Below are 10,922 nucleotides of genomic sequence, written 5' to 3' on the forward strand. Positions count from 1 at the left end.
CCCGCAAGGGGAAGGGCCAAAACAGGGGGAGCCCCGCGTACTGCAAAAAAAAAAAAAAAAAAAAGACTTTATCCTATCTGCAAGCTAACATATAAGCCTGCTACAGTTTCATGGATCTGTTTGCCAATACTGGATTTCCTGTCACAGTATTCGTGGATCAGAGACAGAGGGCTTTATTACTCACAGCAAAAGCAGTAGCCATAGCATTGAGACTTTCTTGCAGCAGTAGCCTGAGTTCCAATTCCCACCGGATGATGTAGAGAGCCTGCATGTACAGTGGGTGGCGTTACAGGAGAGGGAACCTGAGTCTGGGGCAGCTGAATATTTTATAATGGGAAGTAACCCTGCCTGACTTTTGCCTAGGAGGGAAACACTATTTATCTTACAAGGCTATAAGCAAACCTGCCCTTTGCTCCAGAGGAAACACTAATCTCTGTCTTTCAAGAGCGTTCATCCTGGAAAAGACAGTCTGGTATAAGGACTGTCAATGGCCCTGCTCCCAAGATGTAAATAAACGTGAGAAACCTATAAAGAAATTTCCCAGGAGTATGCCACTGTTAGCCACTCTGATTAATCTGACTTACAGAGGCTGGGATTGAATCCGTTTCATCTGTCTCATACAACATTTAATTAAGGCTACTATCAACAGCACTCCAAGCGCAGCAGGATGAGGCCATCCTGGAGTATTGACCACAGCCATACCCCACCCTCCAGCCCACCCGCCCAGGATCCTGAACATACTTTGCTGAACAAATTCCAAAAGCCAAGAGTCTCTCTTAGCTAGCCAGATGCCTTTCTCCTTTAGCTTCTGTATTGACTTTTCTTCTTGGTCTGAGGTATTAATACAGTTATAGAGGGATCGATTGGAGATTGCACAGACTCTGCCTTGGTCTATGTAGAAGACGTCCGGGCAATCCTATCAACAACCCTGACCAGTGAATTGAAGATGATCTGAATACCTTCTAGGGCCAAGTTGGTATCATTGATCACGTCAGCTAAAGTCAGGGACAAATTTTAAATCATCTTTGTCTTGTTTTTGCTCCAACTAAATCATTTACTTTCCCTTGAAGAAATGACTGAAAAAAACACAACTGTGGAAAAACAAAGCTAAACACAGCATTCTAAGTGTTGCGTGACACAACCAACCCTCTACGCGACACGGTAATAAGGCCTATCGGTGGATATATGTATGGCAGAGGTTTTAAATTCCATACATACAGATTTAATAACTGCAAAGAAAAACACAATCAAAAAAATTAAAACAACAGCAACCAAGCAAGCGCTGCATATAGACCCTGTCCCTTTTGCATTGCCCTTTAGAAGGAGGGCCAGCAGCACCCGGCCCCCACCCAGTAAACCGAGGGCAAAACCCCACCGACGATGCCATCACCAGGTCTCCACTCCACTCGGCGGTCTCGGCACCACCTCTCGCGCTTCAGCCTCCACCCCCGGCCTCGCTCGCAGTTGCCGGGGTGTTGGAACCGAGTCAAGCAGGGAGTTCTGGTAAGATCTCTCCATGTAAATAAATACCATGATTTTAGGACGGGCAGCCTACTGGGAAATCATTTTTCAAGCTTGGGTATAAGAAACCTTATACAATTCACATGCATTTGAGAGTAAACGAGATTATTTGGAATAAATGCAAGTAACTCATTGTGATAGTGGCAGATTCAATAGCTACTGAAGACATATTTTGGGGGTTAAAAAGACAAGTCAGGGTTTGCTGTACAAGATAAATCATCTTTTCTAATTGGATGAGTTGCACCATTGGGAAAACTGTCTACAGGGTGCACATCAGTCAGTTATCCCACTGGAAAGCTTCTCAAAGTAGCAAAGCCTCATTTGGGAGAGATCTCTGTTCTTGTCTAAGGGCTACATGATCTACTTGTGATGTTTTCTTAAATACTTGAAGGTCCTTATGGCCACCTCTAATGTGTTAAGGCAACATGTTTTGGGGAGAGAGGCAAGTTAATGCCCAGTTTCCACACAGGAAGTACACATGGTGCCCCCAGAAAGAAAGTGTTCTTTATAGTTGTTGAGGCCCCCAAGTGGGACTGACATCAGTCAGAGAGCACAGTCTGACAGTGCATCCAGTGTAGCCTCCTACACTGGATTGGTGGGTGGGTTTTGGGGTTCCCAGGTCAGTTTGAATAATTGAGTTTAGACCTTATATTTTGGAGGGATGGCCTAAGGGCAGTCAGTCCAGCCTGTCTAATCTATCCATACAACCAGCCAAGTGGCATTCATCTGCCCCACTGAGTGACGGACTGATGACTACAGAATGGGAGGGGAGAAGACATCCAGTGGAGTTGACAGAAGCTAAGGCCATTCCCTGCTATTTCCAATAGACTTTTTTTTTTTTTTTTTTTTTGTGGTACGCTGGCCTCTCACTGCTGTGGCCTCTCCTCTCCCATTGTGGAGCACAGGCTCCGGACGCACAGGCTCAGCGGCCATGGCTCACGGACCCAGCCACTCCGCGGCATGTGGGATCTTCCCGGACCGGGGCGCGAACCCGTGTCCCCTGCATCGGCAGGCGGACTCTCAACCACTGCGCCCCAAGGGAAGCCCTCCGATAGACTTCTTGAGAGCATTGAAGGGAATGGTGATCAAATAGAGATGGAGAATGTTAGACTCAACAGTCAATTAAATTTATTTTTAACTGAGGTACAGCTGATTTACAATGTTGTGTTAGTTTCAGGTGTACAGCAAAGTGATTCAGTTATATATGCTTTTTCAGATTCTTTTCCATCATAAGTTATAAGATAATGAATATAGTTCCCTATGCTATACAGCAGATCCTTGTTGTTTATCTATTTTATATATGACAGTGAGTATCTGTTAACCCCAAACTCCTAATCTATCCCTCCCCTCCAACAGTCAATTAAATTTAAGGCACTTGCAATAGTTTGGGAGAGGTTTTGTGAGGTAGCTCCAAGTCTAAAGATAAAGACTTTATCTAAAGATAAAGACTGGGACTTCCCTGGCGGCCGATGGTTAAAACTCTGCGCTTCCACTGAAGGGAGCACGGTCCAATACCTGGTCAGGGAACTAAGATCCCACATGCTGCACGGCATGGCCAAAAATAAATAAATAAATAAATAGCTAAATAAAAGAGGAAGACCACTGATGTCCTTTCCTCTCCCTCTCCCATGCCTTTTGGATCTTAAGGTGTTCCCTCCGCTGCCATAACTTCACCTATTTTTCCAATCATCCTCTGCATCTAGACCTTTCGTCCAAGAGGGTCAGGTTGCAAGAGGGATAAGAACTTTTTTTTTTTAGGAAATATTTATTTATTGAATATTTCTTTTTTTAAAAATTTATTTATTAAATTTATTTATTTTTGTCTGCGTTGGGTCTTCATTGCTGCACGCAGGCTTTCTCTAGCTACGGCGAGCAGGGGCTACTCTTCATTGCGGTGAGCGGGCTTCTCATTGCGGTGGCATCTCTTGTTGCGGAGCACAGGCTCTAGGGTGTGAGAGCTTCAGTAGTTGTGGCACGTGGGCTCAGCAGCTGTGGCTTGTGGGCTCTAGAGCACAGGTTCAGTAGTTATGGCACACGGGCTTAGTTGCTCTGCAGGATGTGGGATCTTCCCGGACCAGGGCTCGAACCTGTGTCCCCTGCACTGGCAGGCGGATTCTTAACCACTGCACCACCAGGGAAGCCCTGTTGAATATTTCTTTTAGAACGCTTTTTTTTTAAGAGCAGTTGTAAGTTTGCAGCAAAATTGAGAGAAATGTATAGAGATTTCCTACGTGCCTCCACCCTCACACGTATACAGCCTCCCCCATTACAAGCACATTTTTACAAAGCTGACTGAGATCCAGTACGTCTCCTACTCTGGCCCACCTCTCTAATGTAGGGGGACTCGATGGGCAGTGTACTCAAACAAGTGGTCACTATCTTTATGATCTAGGTCATGTATACCCAAAGGGATAGCTGCCGGTTTTTCATGTACAGTCAAGGTAACTCTAAGGCCAGGCTGGCTGCATTCTAGAATACACCATTTGCGTTTGACCAGTGAGGCTTCTTGGGTCCTTTCTATATTGTTAGTCCTTGAGTTCATGTTGGTAGTCCTTCAAAATGGGGATATCAGGAATAAGAGTCACAAGGCCTAGCTAGGTCAGGAATTCAGTTTCTATAAGAGCCCAGTATTTGCTTCTAGCTGCTACTTTTCGGAGGTGACAGTTCCAAAAGCTCAAAGGTTGACTCCACGCAGAGGCTACCTTCCTTTGTCAAAGGCTCCAACTGGCAAAACCATCAGTCAAAGAGACTTAAAGCTCAAAGTTGTTATTAGGGTTGTGAAGCTCTGAGGGAACTCGCACTCCTGGATCCTCTCCATGAAGATAATCCTCTCTGAACTTTATGATCGTTCATGGTGTAAGCATAAGAAACATCAATCCCAGTTACATATCATCAGTGGAAAGCACAACAACAATACTTTGAATGGCCCAAAGGGTCCCACCCAGAAGATCACTTTAGCTTCTTTTCCATGCCTGAATCCCATTAGCTTAGTCTAAACCCCATTATGCCTGAATTCTGCTTCACTCCTGTTATTTCCAGTTATGTGAGCCAGTAATTCTCTTTTTTACTTAAGCTCCCTTGAGTTGGGTTTCTATCATTTGCAGTCAAAAGAGTGCTGATGAATATAGTAGAAACTTACAAGAATATGCTAAGAAGTATGGTTTAAACCTTGAAAGTCATGTGTGGTCAAGAGTGAAGGATTTTAATCACATGAGTGATGTGGTCAGCATATTTGGTTTTCTCTGGTTGGTCCTGAGTTGGAAGCAGGGACGAAAAATAGAGAAGCTGGCAGTCAGTGACCAAGTCCTGACTGTTCAGGGCTGTTTACTGCAGCGGTTGCGATTTGGCTTCCTGAACTGGCTGTGATTCAGAGTTCTATTATCATATAATATATGATCTGACTATTATCCATTTCTATAATTAGTCTCTCAGGCCCCTCTTTTGGTCATTCTGTCACTTCTGAGAGGTTGACCAACTCAGGGAACGCTTGAGTTTCAGATCTTTACCTCTTGGGGATTGTCTACTTGTTTCCATAGCCACGTGTATTGAGAGATCTTCTTGACTTTTTGTCTTTTCATCATGGTGATCATCATGGCAACAGGATGACTAAGCAGACGCAATGAAAACGCTAGAGTGAGAATACAGTGCACCAGCATCATGACCACTCTGACAAAAACAAGAACAATTAATATTACCTGTAAGATGCTTCAAAACCAGGAACCCCAATTGCCCAACCCAGGACCAGAGAACAAACCCAGTGACCTTGAGGACCAAGCTTAGGAAGCCAAGTAGCTTTTTTTCTTCATAAGGTACATAGTTTGTTTATCTTGCCTGCTTCATTGACATAAGCACAGCAAGAAGTACTAGCAAGGATACAAATGCTCCCATGACCAGCCAACAGGGAATCCAGAGCTACGCTATTGTCTGTTTCTACTTGTGCCAAAGAGTTGTCTCGTTAATAACTTCTGCCAGAGTTAGTGATGTGCTTCCTACAGTCGTTTTTTTTTTTTTTTTTTTTTGCGGTATGCGGGCCTCTCAGTCTTGTGGCCTCTCCCGTTGTGGAGCACAGGCTCCGGACGTGCAGGCTCAGCGGCCATGGCTCACGGGCCCAGCCGCTCCACGGCATGTGGGATCTTCCCAGACCGGGGCACGAACCCGCGTCCCCTGCATCGGCAGGTGGACTCTCAACCACTGCGCCACCAGGGAAGCCCCTACAGTCTTTTATATTTGTTTGATTCCTACTGTTGGAAATATTATTCTGATTGTTTATATAAGCAGTGAGTCGGTAATTGCTCAAGATATAGTGCCTCAGTAATCAAGTGTGCCATGTTTTGAGTTCAGGTCTGAGTTCGACTTTCCAGCTTTGGTGATTAGTAGGATTAGGGTCTCTGCTCCAGACAAGCCTTGGAACATTATCTGTGAAGTGCATGAGGTGCTACTCTGAGACAAACAGAATCAGGCATCTTTCCCACAGAGGAAACAGTATCTGGGATTGGCACATGGAGATCTAGGAAAAAAGAATTGCTCACAAGATTGGAATTTGGATTTCTGTTAGTCTCTTCCAGGTAGCAAAGATTTGGTTTATTGCTCTATGAATGTTACCGAGTCAACTCCTCTCGAAAATAGACGTTCAATAACTAAAACAAATTCAAATCCCTTGGGAAGAATGAAATAAATGCAGGAAAAAAAATTCCACCTAAAGGTATTCAAAGGGCCTGTGAGTCATCAGATCCTGGCTACCCCCCACCTTTAGTTTTCTCAGGATTAGTTGTTGACAAACCACACACCTGACAATAACCCCAGCTGTCTTTTTAAAGTTTCCCCAGTAATTTTTTTTTTAACATCTTTGTTGGAGTATAATTGCTTTACAGTGGTGTGTTAGTTTCTGCTGTATAACAAAGTGAACCAGCTATACATATACATATATCCCCATATCCCCTCCCTCTTGCGTCTCCCTCCCACCCTCCCTATCCCACCCCTCTAGGTGGTCACAAAGCACCCAGCTGATCTCCCTGTGCTATGTGGCTGCTTCCCACTAGCTATCTATTTTACATTTGGTAGTGTATATATGTCCATGCCTCTCTATCACTTCGTCCCAGCTTACCCTTCCCCCTCCCTGTGTCCTCAAGACCATTCTCTATGTCTGCATCTTTTTTTTTTTTTTTTTTTTTTTGTGGTACGTGGGCCTCTCACTGTTGTGGCCTCTCCCGTTGCGGAGTACAGGCTCCGAACACGCAGGCTCAGTGGCCATGGCTCACGGGCCTAGCCGCTCCAAGGCATGTGGGATCTTCCCGGACCGGGGCATGAACCCATGTCCCCTGCATCGGCAGGCGGACTCTCAACCACTGTGCCACTGGGGAAGCCCTGTCTGCATCTTTATTCCTGTCCTGACCCTAGGTTTTTCAGAACCATTTTTTTTTTTTTTAGATTCCATATATATGTGTTAGCATGCGGTATTTCATTTTCTCTTTCTGACTTACTTCACTCTGTATGACAGACTCTAGGTCCATCCACCTCACTACAAATAACTCAATTTCATTTCTTTTTATGGCTGAGTAATATTCCATTGTACATATGTGCCACATCTTCTTTATTCATTCACCTGTCGTTGGACACTTAGGTTGCTTCCATGTCCTGGCTATTGTAAATAGAGATGCAATGAACATTGTGGTACATGACTCTTTCTTTTTTTTTTCAGCAAGTGGCCAAAAAGGAGTTCACCGTGATGAGGCTCTGTAGCCGGCAGTCTGAAAACATTACCGGATCTTTCTGCTTTGGGAAGTTCACATTTCCCTTCCTCACAAACTGCACCAAGACAGGCATGAAACTACATGACTCTTTTTGAATTATGGTTTTCTATGGAGGTTCCTTAAAAAACTAAAAATAGAACTACCATACGACCCAGCAATCCCACTACTGGGCATATACCCTGAGAAATCCCCAGGAATGTTGGTTTAAGCTGGTAACCAAATTTTCTGCACCATAATGAGTAGTTTCATGGAGAAATTTAGCTAATATCCCTTTGAAATCATCTGGTGCCACAAAGCAGCACTCTTGGGAGCATCAGAGATTATCTTTGTGAAGAGCACAGCCAGATTTTCCCCATCCTTCCTTTTCAAAACCAGAGACTACAGACTGATATTTTGTAATGGCCTCATTGAACCTCTCCAGAGATTTATCTTTAAGGGGTATAGCTAGGATCATAACCTTGGTTAGGTCTTTTTGTTTGGAAGTGCTGCTAGAACGTTTCTTCAGCTTCCATATTTTGTCTTCTTGCTTGGCCTCAACCTTTGTGAGAGCCACCTCTCCAAGAAGTAGGAGGGCATCTAAAAGTTCCTTAACTTGTTGTCCATGTTGGATGGAGTTTCCAGCAGAGGTGAGAAACCCCATTTGTTTCCATAGCATGTCAAAAAATGTCCTATTCCAAAAGCATACCTGTTCTCTGTGTATACGTTGACTTTCTGGTGTTTGGATAGCTGGCAAACTCTACTAAGTGTAAAATTTCTGTCATCAGGGCTGATTTTACCTCAGGTAGAGGACTATCTTCTAAAGAAAAGCTTAAATTAGTAGGTAAATGTCCTGCTTGCCCTCCAGTTTCGATTCTGAGGTATAATCTATTTACAAGTAATATTAGGTCAGGGTTCTCAACAGGAGTTTCTAATACATTTGAGTTACGTAAGGAGAGTTCCCTAACTGAGGTAAGTCAACCATGGGGTTCCCCTTCTTTTGGTAGAGTCAGGGAGTGGCTGGAATCAGGGTGTTGCAGTGGAGAACAGTGATGTGAGAGGGATAGAGTGGGTTAATTGGCTGGGTGAAAGAGTTGTATCTTCTCATTAGGTAGTAATGTCTGGATTGCATGAGGAAATACAAGGCCAAGTAGGGAACCTAGAACTGTTTCAGCAGAAGCACTGACAGTTTTGCCTGGCAGCTACTGCCCTAAAGTAAGGGGGATAAGCCTTTACAACCAGGTCAGAGATGCAGCTCTAATAAGCAGTGGGTGATAATGGTTCTTGTGAAGTTGAGTTAAAACTCTAAGGGTTTGTCTAGATCACTCATGCCACTGTTATGTAATCTTAAATTTACAAATGTTGCTGGAAGTTATTTTCTAGATTATCCCCGAATCACCTATAATTTTATCTTTTTTTGTTTGTTTGTTTGCATGTTTGAGTTATGATCCAATTGATTTAATAAGAAGTATTTCAGGTTTGGCTATTAGGGGGATTTGCCCTACTTTTGGGACCATATTTTGACTCTCAGATTTCCTGTGGGAAGAGGAATCCTCTAGATCCCTTTCTGGGTCAGACCAGTCAGCTTTTTTTTTCTTTTTTTTAAAAAAATTAATTAATTAATTTATATTTTATTTTTGGCTGCGTTGGATCTTCGTTGCTGCACACGGGCTTTCTCTAGTTGTGGCAGACAGGAGAGTGGGAAGATTTATACGGTCAGCCTTCCATACCTGTGGGTTCTACATCCACAGATTCAACCAACTGGGGGTCAAAAATATTTGAAAAAAAATTACAGAAAATTTCAAAGTCAAAACTTGAATTTGCTGTGTACTGGCAACTATCTGCGTAGTATTTATATTGTATTAGGTATTATAAGTAATCTAGAGATGAATTAAACTAGATGATTGTGTAGGTTATATGCAAATACTATGTTATTTTATACCAGGGACTTGAGCATCCTTGGATTTGGGGTCTTGGTCCTGGAACCAAACCTCCCCCCAACCCCTGCCGTGGATACTGAGGGATGATCATAGTGAAAAAAAAGGGGAGGCTTCAGGTATGTTCTGACTGGAGGTTGTTGGCATGAGGAAGGTGCAGGTAGGCCGACTAGCAGTGAGAATCTTATGTGATTGGTTTGGGGAACATATTTGGCTTTCTCTGGTTGACCCTGAGTTGAAAAGGTGGGCCCAAAATAGGAAGGCTGGCAGTCAGTGACCAAATCCTGACTGTTCTGGGCTTATCACTGCAGAGGTTGTGGTTTGGCTTCCTGGACTGCTTTCTGCAGGCTGTGCGTGAGAGTTCTCTTGTCATATCTGGTCTGGCCATTGTCTGTTTGTATATTCAGTCTCTCAGTAGTAATCAGAGACTCCTTAAATTATATTGTGTAGACAGATGTCCACTCCAGCTCTTGAGAGACTGGCTGCCCCAAACATGACCAATGTCAGTTTAAAATAGTCTGACTGTTGCGTATCCACAAAGTGGTTATGAGGACTCAACCTGCAGGTCTAGTTCACCTGTGGAAGTAGAGAAAACCTGGGTTCTGTCTGTCCCTTCATTAATAACTATACATCTGCGGTGTGTACTCATCCTCTCCGTAACTCAGCTAAAATGGACATAATGATAAGGTTTTATTTCCCTGAAGGCAAAGGACCAAACCAGATGTTCACTTCAAGGAGTTTCCAGCCCCGAGTCACGTGATTATTCTATAATTTTTTTTTTGTTCCCATTTCTCTCCACGGGGATGGCACCAGGCTGGTGGGTCAAATAGGAAATGCTCACTTGTGTGTGTGTGTGTGTTTCTTCCCTCAGTTTCTTACCTCAGTTAGGGAAGAAATAATGAAGCTGTGTCAGTGCATTAATTCATCCTCAGAGCTGTTTTGCTGTCATGGTGTAGTGGAAAGTTCTCTAAACCCAAAGGGAGATCTCTAGGGAGTTACAGCTCTGACATTTAGGAGGTATGAGATTTTGAGTAAGTTTCTTAACATCTTTGTGTCTCAGTGTCTTCATTTGCAAGATGTCGTTCTCTCACCTCAATGTTGTTGGGAAAATAAGAGTATTAGTATGTGACCTCACATTGATTTTTGGTTCCATTAAAATTTCAGGGGGGCTTCCCTGGTGGCGCAGTGGTTGAGAGTCCGCCTGCCGATGCTAGGGATCGCGGGTTTGTGCCCCGGTCTGGGAGGATCCCACATGCCGCGGAGCGGCTGGGCCCGAGAGCCATGGCCGCTGAGCCTGCGCGTCCGGAGCCTGTGCTCCACAACGGGAGAGGCCACAACAGTGAGAGGCCTGCATACCGCAAAAAAAAAAAATTAAAAAAAAAAATAAATAAATGTTTAAAATTTCAGAATTGAATATAATGAAAAAGGAATTGGAGAAAATAGCTCAATTTGTTTTTCAGTGCAGAATTTAAAACTTAAAAACTCAACAGAGAACCATAGGGAATACTTTTCAGACACTTCATTCATAAGCCAGCAAGTGGGATTCCATAAAGCCCTTAACTAATGGGAACCCTCAGGTGGTTTATTAGCGGAGATTGAAGAGAGAATATTTTTCTTTCCTGTGTCAGAAGTAGTAGCTCTCTGGTAAGTAATTTCACATCTGCATCTAATGGTTTACTTTAGAAGTCTCATGCTTCTTTGGCATTTTCCCTGGGGAGGAAGATAAATGAGGGAAAGA

Source organism: Lipotes vexillifer, unplaced genomic scaffold (genome assembly GCF_000442215.2).
Source record: "Lipotes vexillifer unplaced genomic scaffold, Lipotes_vexillifer_v1.1 scaffold1969, whole genome shotgun sequence".
Lineage (NCBI taxonomy): Eukaryota > Metazoa > Chordata > Mammalia > Artiodactyla > Lipotidae > Lipotes > Lipotes vexillifer.